Here is a 16,156-nt window from a genome sequence, read left to right on the forward strand (position 1 = left end):
TTTTCCTGGTTTTCCTTGGAGTCTGTAACCCCTAGCATGAGGTGAGGACAAACACTTGGGAGAGCAGGTCATTCCCTTTTGAATCATCTCACAATGACTGTGAGTCAGAGCCTCCAGCAATTCTGAACTTCCCTGCAGCTGCTCCCGCTTCACACTGTGAGCTGCAGCCTCTTTTCAAGGGACACCCTTTGGCCTTGTCCTTGTCACACACCAGCCCTGGCAGGGCTGTTCTCCTGGAGCTCTGATGTCTGCAGCATCAGACCCCTGCGTTTTACAAGGAGCCACCTCAGAGTGCATTTAGAGGTGAGAATCAGGGGAGATTTGGGGAAAGAGCCCCAGAGGTGCAGGGAACTGGGAGTTGTTCGGGGAGGGACAGAGGGACAGGCGGGCTGGGCCCTGCTGTGGCCTCTGGAGGAACATGACAGCCCACAGCTCTGAGTGCTGCACAGAGGAGGAGGCTCGCAGGCAAGGGGCCCCAGCCTGTTTGCCCCAGCACTGCAAAAGCTCAGATGGTCCTGGGAGAGTTCCCTGGCATGGAATGAGAGGGAGGGCTTACAGTAAAGCTTTTCTTAAATCAGCAAAAGGGGGAAGCTGATCCCTGAATTACACAACAGCCATGCCAGCTAAAAATGAATCGGAAAAGCTGGTTTCAATATCAAGAGCTTTCTTTCCAAAAATGTGCTCTCATTCACAAAAAAAGAAAATGTAGGATTTTTTATTGCCCTGATAACTGGGACAAACACCTGATTCAGTGTGCTCCAGGACTGAAAACAGGGCTCAAGATCCTTGTTTATCTCCCTGTCTGTTACCAGCAGCCCTAGGCCAGAGTAAGAAGTCTGGTACATCTAGCAGAGTCGCACAGAAAGGGATGGTGTGTCTGCCTTGCTTCTGGTGCAGAGCTACATCCAGGAAAGAAATACTTCATGTGACATTTCAATGATGATAGAACTGTTTGGCCTTTACCTGCTGTTCTGCACTCACTGCTCCTTGGTCTCTGTGAGGATTAAATGAAAGAAGGTCAATAAATGAGTGCTCAAGAGATCTGAGAGTGGAAGCTGTAGTCTGAAATCCCAGAGATGCTCAAGGCTCATTTCCTCACGGAGTTTGGACTCAGTTCTGACAGCAGGTTTCAGTTCCTGCCAGGCACGGTGTTCTGGGAAGCAAAGGTAGGAATACCTCGGCTCCACAGGGAATGAGGCAGCTCCTTGTTGTTCATTGAGCTCTTGTTTCCAGCCAGGCAGCAAAATCACTTGATGCAAACGCTGTGCGTGTTGCTGTGCATCAGTTTTGTGGTAAAAGCCACCTGTGCATTACTCTACTGTGGAGGATGTCAAAAATAAAAAAAGGAAGTCTTGGAAGACGGTCTCGTGGTGACAGCTGAGAGTTGCTGTGGCTGCAGGGAAGTGAGGAGGGAGGGAGGGAGGGAGAAATGCTGTGTGCTGTGCAGGGCAGGTGCTTGTGTTGTGGTTTGGCACTGCCCAGGCCAGGCACCCTCGGAAGTCGCTTCTGCCACAGCTGGGCAGAGCTGAGGAAGATTTAATGGAGGGTTCATGAGCTGAGATAAGGACTGGGAGCACTCCTGCCCCTCCTTCTGCACTGACCTTTGCGTCTCCAGGTTGTTTCCTTCACATGTTCTCACCTCCTCCTCTTCTTTGGTGAGAAAAAAAGCTGTGCCCCACTTTTTGATTTTGTTCTTCAGTCTGTTACCACAGAGGCGTTAGCATCGTCCCTGACTGGGCCAGCCTTGGCCAGCAGCAGGTCTGTGCTCAGGGCTGTCAGGAATTGGCTCTGCTGGATGTGGTGGGAGCTTCCTGCAGCTTCTCACAGCAGCCACCTCCGTGACCGCCCTGCTACCAAAATCTGGCTCTGCAAAACCAACACAACCTGCTACTGAATAGTTTATCAGGAAACATGAGGAGATTTTTACTTGATGCTGTAAGTCAATTGACAAGGGTGCTTTGGAGAGGTTTGTGGGGAAGGAAGCATGTTACTGAGCTGCCTCTGTTTAATTACTGCTTTGCTAGTGTTCCCATAAGCAAAATAAATGCTCTTGCTGTCATGGTTGCAACTTCCATTTAGCACTGAATGAAATGTGAGAAATTAAATCAGAGTATGCATTTATGTATTTATAAATCCGAGTCTTGCAGAATTAGGCATCCGAGGTAGTGGCTAGGCTTGCCTTCTCTTCCCTAGAGCTTTCCTCTGCAATGGATGTGCCAGAGTTGTAAACCTCCACAAGCCCCATCATCTGTTTGAGCACGGATGCTGGTGTGAGTTTCACACTCTGCAGATTACTGTAAAAGATTTGAAAGGGGAAATGGGAACAGCCCATCTGTAATCATCAAACCACATTATCACAGCAGGTGTACAAGCACAGCACATCCACAAGCTGTCCTGCTACACACCTGACCTGTTGGAGAAGCTCTGGTATCAAAAGTACTTTGCAAAGTCTCCTAAAAATGTGGTTTTTCACATGTCTCTGCAGTTGCAGCATTTTAGAGAGTAGGCACTCCATTGGGTTTTGTATTTGCTGGGCCATAAGAGAGACAGAAACACCTGAGCTGCCTCATAGTCTCTGAGGCTGTAGTTACAGTGTGTGGGGTATGTTTCTTTGGTATTATTCGGTGTCTCAGCAGTGTTTATCAGTTTGCTTTGTTTTTCTTCCTGAACTGTCACCTTTTCCTTGCACAGCCTGTATTGGGGCCGTACCTTGCCAACCATTTCAAACACCTTTACTGAGCGTGGTAATAGTGATAAAACCGTAAAACAAGGAATGGCATCATTTGCCATGAACAATTTCACGGAACTGCAGGCACCAGGGGATCTTTCCCTTAGTGCAGCTCTCAGGTGAGTGGCCCTGAGGTCCTGGAAATAGGAGGCAGGTGGATGATGGAGGTGGCTGTGCCACGTGGGGTCAGCAGGTGGCTGGCAGGGACTGGTGACCTCTGGGGTCTAGATTAATCTTCATTAGGAAAAGAGAGAAAGGATTTTGCCAACAAATGTTAGAAAATCATGAAAACCCTGCTCCTCTGAGAAGGAGTCGTGGCCTGGAGAAGGGAATGGAGACTTTTGAAAGGTGTTTATGTTTCTATATAAACCTGTGTCATTTTAGGTCACCTTTGTCTTTCTCACCCTCTCATAAACTAAACTCAGTCTGTGACTCCCTTGTGGTTTGCACAGTGCTAGCTTTAAACGTTTCTTTACACATAATTGTTTTTAAATGTTTTATTGGGAGTTTTCTTCGTCTGTTTTCAGGCTGCACCTCTCAAAGCATCCTTGTGTGGCTGTGACCTCAGCCTGTTCCTGGGTGATCTACACAGCCTTTGCATCATTTTTGTCCCTGCCTTCTGCTTGTCTTGTCTTGCAAGGCCAGAGGGCATGATGGACATGTGAGTAGTTAGCATCTGCTGGCTGATGTCAGTCCCTGCAGCCCCCTCATTGCAGAACTTCCTCAGAGTACTCCAAGGTAAAGAGGGTTTTGCACAGTGAAATTGTCTTGCAGAGCGAGGGAAGTTAAACAGCTCAAGGAATGTGTTAACTATGAAAAGGGCAAAGGCTGGGGCCATCTGCTAGGCAAGGCATTGCCTTGGGGAGTCAGAAATGGTCAGGCACTGTCATCTTTAGCCACCTGCACTTGTGCTGCACAAGCAGACTTGGAGGCTCTGCTGATGGGGCTTTGTTTTTATCCACAGCTGCAGCTTGGAATTTTCATCGTTCCATTTTCTTCATGCATGACAGACAAATCCACACATGTCCTTTCATTGTTTATTCACGGGCCAGAGCATTTAAAGGCCAAGGAAGTTTTTTGAGTGGTCATCCTTCAGGGATTGTGGCTCATTTCTTGCACAGGGTTTAGCTGAGGCTGCTGCACTGTTGTTGACTCCAAAAGGCTTGAAAAAAGTCCCCTTCCCTTCCCTTCCCTTCCCTTCCCTTCCCTTCCCTTCCCTTCCCTTCCCTTCCCTTCCCTTCCCTTCCCTTCCCTTCCCTTCCCTTCCCTTCCCTTCCCTTCCCTTCCCTTCCCTTCCCTTCCCTTCCCTTCCCTTCCCTCCTTTCCTGCCTGTTTCCAAATGCTGCTGCTGGGGTAATTGTGCCCTAATTGAGGGAAGTCCTGGAGTGACTCCACTGGAATCAGACATGACATCAGCAGCCTGCCCAGGCAGCAGCTCCATCCTTTGTTCCTGTGCCTCACACACTGCCCCAGGCCAGAACATGGGCTGTGTGAGCACCATCCTGCAGCAGCTCCATCCTTTGTTCCTGTGCCTCACACACTGCCCCAGGCCAGAACATGGGCTGTGTGAGCACCATCCTGCAGCAGAGGTGCAGACCCAGCACCTGGGGCACAGCACAGGCATTGGGATGTGGTCAAAGTTTGCACTTGCAGAAACAGAGCAGACTTCTTTGTTATCAATGATTTTGTTGTCCAAGCAGCAGGTTCAGTGTAAGATCCTGGCATTAGAGAAGGATTATTCCTTGCTTGTAAGCAGATTACTTGTCATAACACGTTCAGGGTGCACTGCTGGTGCCTAACAGACCCATCTATCATCCCTGAATTTACAAGGATAAATGCAGTGCCTCAGGCTAAGGCGATACATATCATCTCAAAAGTGCATCTGGGATCTCTATCAGGGTGATAGTGAATTCATCTTTGTTAGGTTTAGATAGCTTCATTCCAGTGAGCTTCTTGCTATGATAATGATGCAGCTGGGTTGCAAGTGCTCTTTCATCAAATAACAGCTTCCCTTGCAGAAAATCCATATCCTATTTGATTTGTGCTGTGTGTTGCTGTATGCTGAAGCCAACAGGAGTTTCTTTGGTTGCTCTGTGTGGGATCAGACCGTTTTGTTTGAGAGAAGTCTCTTCTCTTTGATGGCATCTGTTTCTAGGCTGCTTTGGCATGTTCCACGTTGCACCATCCCTGGGTGTTTATTTCTGCTTGCATCCTGATGACTGCTGCTGGCTGTTTGCCCTTGCTCCCATTAGAGCTTTTCTGGATCTCCAGTGGAGCTGATGAGACACAGCGTTTATGCAGTGGCTTTTCCCACGTCTCACTGAAAATAGAGCATACCTGGGGGATGTACCTGGCTGTGTGTGCCCTGCCAGAGGCAGCACGGGCGGGCTCCATCTGGGCTCAGCAGGGCAAGGGTTAACAGCACTGTGTGCTCGTTAGCATTCCCTGTTTGTACACTGAGCATCACAGTGTGCGTGCAGTCTGCCCCAGTGTTAGTACAGCAAAATCCACTTCTAAAGGTGGTTTGAGTTTTGGGGTACATCTTTCAGAAGAATCATTTATTCATTGAAAAAGAAAATTTACAATTTTTGTGTTTTCAAAAACAAGTTCTTCTCAGGATAGTATTTTTTTCAATTGAAAAAATTGGTTGATTTTTATTTTTTCTAAATGGTCTGCAGTGGTGATAACTGAAAGTCTAGAAGCAAATATAAAATAGATCCAAGTATAAACACAAAAATAAGTATGTCAGGTGCCAGGTCAGCAAGTGATTTTATGTTTTATTGCAAACATAAGAGCCCTCTCTGGGATGTAGTTTTTGGTGAAAAGCTGAATGACAGAAATTAGTTCTGGCTGGTTTATTTGGGTATCACAGCACATGGCACAGACCTCTTTCCTGTTAGTTTCAGCCACTCTCTTTTTGAGGAAGTTTGTTTTAAATGGTTTTTCATGGCAGTTTTCTGCAATCAGTTCTGGAATATACTACTACAGGCAAGAATTAGTTAATTAGATTATAAATATTATACTTTAATACTTAATTTCTATTCCCTGTCTCCTTTTGGGGGGGGGGGGGTTACCTCTGGCAATGATGCTTTTTCAGTTTCTCATTTGAAAGAGTAAGTGGTGAAAGGACAGTGGTTTTCAAGACATGAGGAGCAATCTGGTAGGTTCAAGCTGATCCACTGGAATTCTTCGTCTTGGTTTAATCCTTAGCCCACAATAGCTTGTTTGCTGGGAGAGGCAACAGAAAGCTGCCAAAAGCTGTCATTGTGCAGAAAGAGAACCAAGTGGTGCTGCTGGAAGATAAAGCAGGATGGGGCAAACCACGCTGTCAGGAGTGCAGTTCAGCAGGGCAGAGAACAACGTGGCTCTCGTGGCAGAAAAACTGCCCTAGAAAGAATAAAAAGTAGGACCTGAATCTCTGCATCTTCTCTTAGTAGCAATTTAATCAGTTTAACTGTTTCAAGGGACTTGGAGAATAGATGAAGATGGAAAAATGGATTGGAGAGATTTTATTTACTTCTGTAGCCAGTTCCTGGCATGTGGGTCACACAGAGAATTTTCCTAGGAGAAAAACCCTTAGCAAAATTCTCTCTTCAGCTTTTGTTATTTTTTTAACTAACATGTACTTCAGTAAGGACAGTCACCAATTTTTCATCAAACATGCAAACAGCAGTAAAGATGCTTCCAAGTTTCATGGCACTGAAATAGGAGGGTTTGTGGAGGGAAAATGAGGAAGCAACTTCTTCCATTATGGGTGTAATAAGCTATTCTTGCATGCTGCATTTCTTGTTAAGCTACGGCTTAGCTGTGAATGCTCAGGGATAATGTTAAAGAAATGTAAATAGGGAGCTTTTTGTTGCAAATTGGTTTTTAAGTTATATGGGAGCTTTTTTAAAAATATTGCTGTATATTTAGAAATGTTGAACTGGTAACAGCTTTTTTGAATATTGTGATCCTAGAATTTTATTCTTTATCATCACTGGTTTTCAAACATGGCAATGATGTTTTTTCATGGGGTATTTCTGTGGAGGGAATGGGCTGCTGATTATATCTGAAAATAGCACATGCTCTCAAGTGTCAGAATGTTGCAGAAGAAAGTGGAGGGCTTTTTTCCCAATTCGGGATGGTAAATCAGAAGGTGGCTACTTGAATCTTGAGCTTTCCCGGAGGAAATAAAACCTGGGAGGATGACAAGGATATTGTGAGTGGGAACTTGTACTCATGGGGAAGTTGAAAGCATGTGAAAGCCTATAGCACTACAGTCAGCATAAATGTAAAAATAAAGTAGAAAACTGTGGGCAGTGCACAGATCGTGCAGTAAAAAGTATTATAGGAGACTGCATTGCCCCCTGAGCGTGAGGAGTGCATTGGTGTGAGCCTGCACGGGAGGCACTGATTGCTGCTCTGCCCTTTTCCTGCAGGCAGGATCTGCAATCAGCTGGAATCCACTCTCCTGCTGGCTCCCAGGTCCTTCTCAACAGACAGGAGACTCAGTTTCTCACAATAGCTGTTACATGGGAGGGCTGTACAAAACCATTGTCCTGGAAAGGGAAACTTGCCCAGGTTCTTGCTGTTCTCTCAGGAAGAATTTTTAGAGCAAGGTTTAGAGTGAAGATGGTGTGGCTGCACTCAGTTGTCTGTACATTCGACTTTGAAAGAAAAACGCTCTCTCCTCTGGGCTGAGCAAGAAGTTTTTCTCCATGTCAAGAGTGTGAATTATGAGTCTGCTCATAGATTTTGCAGTATAGTCAGAGATAGCTGCTTATCATCTGTGAGCTTTTTATATAGCAAATATCATCATAGTTCAGAGGCAAGAGGACACTGGTGATATCCCTGATTTCTTCCACACATTTTATTTTTAATTTTTTTTCAGCATCTGACAGTGATTATTTTATCCCAGATTTTGTGGTAGTTACCAGACATTATGAAGCATTTCAGGACTGCTGGAAGCTCATTAAGAGCCTTCTGAAGTCAGCATCTCTTACAGTGCTGACACTGCAGGGTTTCCAAGGAGCTTTCTGCATCTTACCTGTTCCTCCTTGGGGTCCCTTGCAGCATCTCAGCTCGGCCAGAGCATCTGTCCCGGACCCAGCCCTAGCAGAACCCCCAAACCCAGGTGATCCTTTGCTCCCTGGCTGGTGGGGAGATCTCTGGGCGGTGCTACCTGCAAACGAGCTGTTCCCGAACAGTTGGAGTTGGATTGTGCTGGAACAGACCCAGCTGCTGGGCTTAGCCAGGGCTTTGCTTGGGTTTGTGCAGCTGGGCTGGGTCAGCCCTGGGCCTGCCTGCCTGCGAGTGCAGAGGCCCATTAAGCTGGAAGTGGGACTGGAATGGCTTCTGGAAGCAGCACATAGGACTGATTTTGCCAGAGATCCTGCTCTGTTTATTTTCCTCACTTCATGCTCCAGCACAGTCGCTGCCATCCCTCATTTTCCCTGGTACATTAAACCTGGCTCAGGAATGCAAATGATTGTGCTGGGTGAATCATCTCCGTGGCCCTGTGCATCCAGATGATGTCATTGTCTCTGCTGTGTGTTCGCAGTGTGCCTCTTGAATAATGCAGTGTGCTGGTGCTCCCTGAAACTGTCAGTATCTGGCATGTGGGATCATCAGGACTGAGCTGTATCCTGATTTGATGGAAGGTGGTGTAAATCCACTGATTTACACCAGGGAATTGTGTCAATTTAAAGACTCCAGGCAGGGTCTCCATGATTGCATCTTTACTCCATGTCAAAGTATATTCCAAGTAAAGGATTTGTCATATTTGACAGTGCTCCTTAGGATGGTCATTTTTAACATAAAAATGCAGATATGGGGGAAAGTAGAAAAAATGGTCTGAGTTTTAGAACAAGTAAGACTAGTTACTGCTAGCAAATAGTTAAGACTAGTTACTACAAGTAAATAGTTCAGACTAGTTACTACCCCTGCAGAGTAGTTGGTATTGCAAGCCAAGTTGGTATTTCCTGGGGTGTGCAGGGCGCTGCTGAGCCTGGTGAAGCAGCAGTGCTGTGCACCAGGGCCTAATCTGCTGCACTGGCAGACTGAGGAAGGGAAATTCTGATAAAGATATGTCACTTGTTAAAGGCTGTATTTGTTTTCCAAACCATTATCTGGGTAAAGCCTGTGGATAGAAACCTCAGCAAGAGCTTCCCAGAGTTGCACATCACCAGACAAATGATTCTGGCCCTGGTCTGTGAAAACATGGAGCTGGATTTCACCACTTGTGCTGAGCTGCTGGGATACAAAGGTCTGTCAGGCATCATCCCTGAATGACCATTCCAGTGTCTGGAAGTCTTCTGGGGCTGATTCCTCAAGGAGGAGTTGATGGCTGTGACTGTTCCAGCGATTCATGGCCAAGCTCAGGCTCTTTGGAGCTGCTGACATTTATTTATTTCAAACCTACAGTTTGGAGTCATCTAAAACTACTTTGGCCTTCCCTAACAGGTGCCCCTAAGGTATTGTCTTTTCCTGTGTCTGAGCTGTGCTGTGGACACCAGGCCATGCTCCCTCCTCCCTCAAAAAGCCTGGCTTTTAGGTCCACATCCACGTTTTTTAGGGCAATATGTTACTGCTGCTTCAGGGAGCCCAGGCACTCATGGTAGCTTTTGTTCCTGTTGGGTTAGTCAGTAATACTTCAAAATAGTGGCTTAATCTGTGTTTGTATCTTTGGTGTTTATTGTAATCACATAAAGCACGTGGAACTTATTTAGTATTACTGTGATTGTCTGAAGTCCTTTGATAGAACTTCTGCTGTAATTCAGGATTAAATGCCCTGAGCATTAAAGAAAAGGAGCTTGTTTTTGTGCTGCCTGAATCTGAAAGAAGTGCCAATCCAGTTCTGGCAATTCATTGGGATTGACCACTCCCTGAGGTAGAGAGCTAAATTGAGAAAAGGTATTTTTGCATGGCATTTCAGATTGGGGGCCATATCTGAGTTATACACATTATGCAAAAAAGAAGAGCTGTAGCATCTTTAGATGTGTGACAGGGGAAATCACCAAGCACAATTGTCAAGTTGCTCCTAAATAATACAAATATTTCTGCCTTTGAATCTTCACTGGCATTTGGAAACTAAGAGAAATGGGGAATTAAATGTTGTGCTCCACTTTGCTCAGGCCATGCATAGAGGGCTCTATAGTACCCAGTGGCTTTCAAAAGCATCATTTTGTCCTAGCAACTAGTAGTTCTTTCCTGCTACCTTAGGAAAAAGTTTGCTTTTTACTTCTTTTACTCTGTGTCTCCTTTAAATGAAGTTAGTGAAGGGTAAAAAGGTACAGGAACTAGAACTTGCACAGATATCAAAATAATTGAAGATATTAGAAAAAGCTCCAGCATATTTCAGCTATCTGTGCTTTGATTCTGTTGTGTTAATTTGGTTAAAATTGTTGTAGCTACAGCAATTGAAATTGAGTACAGGCTGCACTAAGAGTTGAGGGGAAACCTGGGCAGTTTGGTTGTGTTGAAAAGAAATTTAAGTGGCATTCTCAGCCTTAAGCACCAAGAAGCATCTTAGGAAATTCATCTGGATGATCCACCCAAAACAGTGGACTCTCCTAAGGGTATCATACTGGACAAAGTTCCACAGGCTTCTGGTAAGCCTTCAGGTAACAGGAAGTCACTAAAGACATCACTAAAGGACAGAGAAAAAGGAGAGAAATGGAAACAGAGAAACAGCCTACCAAAAGCTGGAGCTGCTTCCAAAGGAAATGGCATCTACAATAAACTCTGGCTGAATAAATGTTTTACTGTGTGGCAGGTAGGAAAAGTTTCCAAGAGCAATCAGAGGGGTGGAAGCCCAGTGCTGCAGCCTCTTTCCAGCAACCACACGAGGCAAAAAGCAGCAGAAAAAACCCATCCCCGCCTGCTCTGTGTGTGTGGTTACTTGTTGGCCAGCTATAAAAAACAGATCTAAAAGAGGCTGTGTGAATTATTTGCATCTTTCCTCACTGTGGAAGACACTGAGATCATCCCCTGTGCCCATGGGGGCACTCGTTGGGCTGAGACTGAGATAATTCTAGGTGAGTTTAAGGTGTAGATCAGGGTGGATGTGAGTTTGTAGGTTTGCAGGCAGAGCTGGGCTCACCCATGACAGAAGAGCAGTGTGTGCACTTCCTCACTGAAAGCTGCCTTGGAGGGCCTTAGAAATGGGATCAGTGCTGAAAAACAGCTCAAGGGTATCTGCAGGCCTGACTCTCTTCCAGCTGGTTTGGTGGAGGCTACAGTGAAAGGTACTATTAGTGAACACCTGGATAAATGTGTGTGCTCCTGCAAAACTTTGGGGCTTTTTGAATAGGTGCATGTGGATATCCCGTAGGTGGAGTGTGTTTGAATTTTTAAAAGGCTTTGGACAAAGGCATTGAGGCAATCATGAAGCAAAAAAAGTATTGTTAAAGTAATTGGTTAGGAGGATGCAGAGGATAAGAGATTAGGCAAATACTTGGAAATAAGATTTACTGGGGTTACTCCATGGACAAACTACAGCAATATCAGGAAATCTGAGCTGAAAGTACTTGGATGTGCAGTTGAAAATGTACTGGTGTTGTTCCTTCTCTTCCTTAAGGCTCTGTGTGTGAGCTGCAGAAGGGCAGGAAAGCTCTTTCAAAGATCCAGTGTGCAGCAACCAACACACCTTGGACCCTGCTGGCAGCCTGGAGCAGCATCTGATGCTTCCAGCATGACTGCACAGCACCAGGGTGGCTGGAAATTGGCATTAGATGGCAGGAAATCCTTTTTGTTCTGCAGGTCTGCAGCTGCAGGCCTTGGGCTGGTTTGAATTCCCCTGGCTCATTCCCAGGAGTTTTACAAATGGCCTGGGCTTTGTGTGCCAAGGACTGGAAGGGGCTTCCTTGTCTGTCTGTTTCTCTCTTTTTTCTCTAATCTCAGCCTGGTGCTTGGATCCAGAGCAGTTTGTCACACTCAGGTGGCACCATTTGATTGCTCAGTTGCAATGCTTGTCCCCCTAGGAGTGCAGGAGAGGTTGCCCAGTGGGAGCAGCTAACAGAAAAAAATCAGAGGTCATCTTTTATGTGTTTTAGAGTTGTGTGAATTTAGTTTACCCCATTTCAAATACTTTAGATTCACCACATATTTCTATGGGCTCAGAACTTCTGGTTTGCTCACCAAGCTTCTAGTTGACAGTTTTTGAGAGGGATTTGTGCTGCAGCTGTGGCATGGCCTCAGAGAGCACCAGTGATTGATGTACTAAAGTTTAAAAGGGTGCTTACATACTCAAGAGAGAGCACATCCTAGTTACAGGTCTTGCCATAATCCCCCTTGAAGCGTTTACTGTTTTAAATAACTTCCTTCAGTCCATACTTTTTGTAGCAGAGAGCACCTTTAAAAGGAATAGTCATTCAAAAATCGCTGTTTTCCTCTATTTCCAGTTTTTTTGGAGTCTGAAGAGAGGATGTAGCTGAATGTCACCTTCACTGATATTTGCAGATTATTAATGTGTGAAGGATGTCATGACGTTCAAGAGAGAGCTCAGACTCAGCAGAAGTGTTCTCAGCTACGAATAGGTGTTTCACAACTGCAGTGATTTGGAGGGTGGATGTTTGGGTGACAGAGCACAGGACGCCAGCACAGTCAGGCAGGTGTGATGTTATCAGCCTTGTGCTTCTGCAGTGCCCACAGGGACCTGGGCTGCAATGTACTCGAGTGAGAGATCCAGGAGATGTCCCAAAGACACAGCAGTCTTAGGGACACTGTCTTAATCCCAGGCAAATCTCCCAAAGTCTCTGCCCGGGCTTTGTTGGGATTCTTTTTCCATTAAAACCTGAGGAAATGTGTGATCTGGTTCTGTTTCTGCTCGGCTGTTTCTGCTGCGCAGTCCAGTGAAATTCAATGCCAAAGATATCAGACTTAGATAATTCAATGCCAATTCAAAGATATCAGACTTAGTTTTGTGCTGTTTGGATTTTTTCCTAGCTGATTCCATTGCTTTTCCTATTTCCCATGCTGTTCTGCCTGTCCTTTTTGATTATTTCCACTTGTGTGTGACTACGGCAGCCACAATTTTCTAAGAGTCAGACTGAGATGAGCAGCTCATCTTCTGGAAGCTGAGATCCAAGCTGTCAGGTAACAGAAAGGATTGAGGTTTACCTCTGCTGGTTTTGGAAAGAGTAGCTATTTAAAGCACATTTTAATTTGAGTTGGCAGAATGAGGATCACACACAGTCCCAAAATACCAGTGAACACAGATTTTAATGTTTCATTGTTTTGCTGTGCAGGATAGCTGCCTCTTGGAAAAGTCAGCTTTCCCTTGGCACTATATATCCAGTATTTCTAGGGCCACAGAGGAATGGGTGGAGGTTTTTAAAAAGCTCCAATTAATGCTGAATTCAGTCAGAAAAGGAGCCTGCTTCTTCATGAGGATTAAAACATCCCTCTGCCATGTCTCACTGAACCTTCTGAATGCATCAAATTATTCTGAAGGTCACATGCTGAGGACAGTGCCTCATAAAGAAACAGATTAGCCCATAGGGACATAACAAATATAAGTCTTTATGCCTTCTGCTCTATTCCCTTGAGCTCTCTGTCATAATTTTAAAATAATATGCTATTTCTTTGGCATCTGAGCTGTTCCCCTCGTTACATAATTTTCCTTTTCCCCTCTGGTAAGTCAACTCCCAGTTTCTCCAGAATGCTGAAGCTGTGACTTTGCAGATGTCAGCAGAGGCAGTGCCTGGGATATCGTCACAGGCATGAGATAGCGGCTCTCTGGGGAGATCAAAAAGAAACCAAGATGCAAAGGAAGGCTGCCATAATTATCTGCAAGGAGGTTAGCTCAATGTCACTGCAGCAAATTGCCTGTGGTTCCTGAGAACTGCCTCTCACTACCAGAGAGCAGCACAGGCCCTGAGTATCTGCCAAGGAACGTTAGAAACAGATTAAAAACAAAACATAGAAGACTTACTGCTCTTAAGTCTTCAGTAGTTCTGTTATGACAGGGTGCCATGGCAGTTTTATCTTGGATGAATATTTCTCTCTGGAAAAGCAGAGCAGAGCATTTGAGGGAATTCTCCAGCTGCTAGCAAGGAAACCATTTCTCTGATACCTGTGCAGTTCTGCCTCCACATGCCGCTGAAAGTTGCTGGGTTTGAGTTGATCTTTGCTAGGAACCTGACAGAAACACGTGGTGCTGATGGTCTGAGCTGTTCGCTGTCCCCTGATGAGTGCAGTGCCAATGGAAGTGCCTGGGCTGGAGCTGCTGGCATCTGGTTTTGCCAGGGCTCAGTCACTCGTGCCTCTCTGGGAGCTGCTGGAACACATCATGGCACATTCCCAAGCTGCTTGTGGAGTCTCCAGGTGCTGCTCAGAGCTTGGAACATTGCAGCTCCAGTTTTACCCAGATGCTGGCACCTCACCACGTGTTTGCGTGAGCTTGCCTGCAGAAGGTCAGGCAGGACCCTGAGAGCAGCTCAGCCATCTCTTGCTCCAAGCTGTGCTGGGGAGATACCACCACCTGAGATGCACTCCTGTGCAACGCTCTGGATCATTGAGTGCATTTCCTTGGAAGCCAGGAGTGAGCTGGAGCTGCACAGCTCCTGTGCCACTGAGAGGGCTGGGTGCTCAGAAGAGGCTGGCAGGAACCAGCAGCTCCTCGTTCTGGGTGAGGATTGGCACGAGGGAAGGCATTTGTGCCCATGTGGATCCTGGGCTGTGCCAGGACACGCGGGAGACAAACACCTTGGTGCTGCTGTGGGCACCACAGAGCCTGAGGAAAAGCCTTCCTGGTCTCTCTGTCAAGCGTGGAGCAGCCTTCTGGCTGGCATGGGCGTGCTGTGGTACCTCCAAAGCCTGCAGGACTCCCTGTCTGCATTGGGAGCTAAAGGAAAGCACACCTGAGCTGCCAGCAGCAGCTCCAGAAACTGGCTTGTGCACAGCATTTCTCCCCAGATTTCTCAGCTTCTGTCCAGCCTGGGAAGTGCCAGGATGCTGCAGAGCGCTCCCATTTTTACAAATAGGTAACAGAAATTTTCATTTGTTTCTAATATGTCCCCTCATGAGGGGCTGACGATGGGCAGCAGTTTTTGGCTGCCAGGCTGTCAGCCCAGCCACAATGAGCATGTTCTATGTTTGTCCCGGGCTCCTGGCCACCTGTAATGGCCCCGCGCTGAGCTGGGCAGGGTGCCCGCGGCACTGCCATCCACACTGCTGCAGTGACAGGGGTAATGATGGTCCTGAAGGACAGCTTGCAGCACGGTGGCAAATGCTGCTGGCCCTCCTGCAGGGACCCTCCCGTGCACCGGTCACCCATGTTACTTTACAGCTTTTGGGGGCATTTATCCAGAAGAATTGCAAATGTTGGGGCAGTGATAGCAAATGAATATTCAGAGAGAGTCTCTGGCTCTCTCAGACTGAGGAGTTTTAACCTGTTCATTCTGAGCTGTGTGGGGCTTTTCTAAGAATGGTAAATTTGCTAGAAAATTTAGAATAACCACAACTATTTGCCCTCTGCAGTAAAGTTTGTGGACTGGTTGTAAGTGGGAAAGGACACAGTGCTTCAGGAGAGACAGTGGCCGTGCCTCTGGCCCCTCCCCAGCCAAGGTGTTCCCTCACTGGGGAAGGAAGGTTGAGCCTGCACTGCCCTGGACTGAACAGGGACCTTTCCAAAGTGCTCAGGGATATTAGGACAATGTTTGGGTACTGGGGGTCTCGGCACTTATGTGGATACTGAAAGAATTATGCTTGAGGTTTCTTTTTTGTTTTTAACCCTTCAGTGAGAGTGTCCTGCTGGAAACACAATAAGCTTGGTAGGATGGAGCCACTCGTGCACCTTGGAATCTGCAGGCTGTCCTGCTGTTCCTTGGGAAGAGAGGCTGTAAATCCGATTTTGGGGAACAGTCACAGGTCTGATAGTGAGGGAGGGAGAGGCCCACGTGGAGAGCAGACAGAGAATTTCTGCCAAGGCACCTTGGTCTTGGCCAGCCCTCTACACTAAGCTGTGTCTTGGCTGGTTCCACAGAAAAGAATGCCAAATGTAATAAGTTATGAAATTACTGGGGTTTTTTGTAGGTTGGGGTTGAATTGATGCCTTGCTTGGAAGCCAGTGGCTCTGTCTCCATTAGCACCATGCAGTAGGAGCAGATCTGCAGAGAAGCAGTGGGAGCCAGACAGATCTCAGATTTCAAACCAGCTTCATCCTAACACCATGTGCAGGAAGTCTTACAAGAACCTTGTAGCAAATCAAGAGACCAAATATTTAATATTAAAAATATCAACAAAACCTTTCAATTTATCAAGAATATTTCAAGGGATTTTTTTTTTTGTCAAAACAAAGACTGCAAAAAGACCTGGCATATATTATGAGACATTCCAATGCTGTTGAAGCTGTTTGGGTTTTTGGTTTCCAGTCATTTCAGCTGAAGTTTTGTTTAATTCTTCTTGAGGTCATCAGGCATTCTATTTAAACCTGTGTCATTCTTG

At 46.2% G+C, this 16,156-nt stretch overlaps 1 protein-coding gene across 1 annotated transcript in view; it reads left to right on the forward strand.

Annotated features, from left to right (window-relative positions):
• ST8SIA1 (ST8 alpha-N-acetyl-neuraminide alpha-2,8-sialyltransferase 1) overlaps positions 1–16,156 on the forward strand; it is a 97,882-nt gene that overhangs the window by 66,203 nt on the left and 15,523 nt on the right. The gene's annotated exons all lie outside the window — the stretch shown is intronic.

Source organism: Zonotrichia albicollis, chromosome 4 (assembly GCF_047830755.1).
Source record: "Zonotrichia albicollis isolate bZonAlb1 chromosome 4, bZonAlb1.hap1, whole genome shotgun sequence".
Lineage (NCBI taxonomy): Eukaryota > Metazoa > Chordata > Aves > Passeriformes > Passerellidae > Zonotrichia > Zonotrichia albicollis.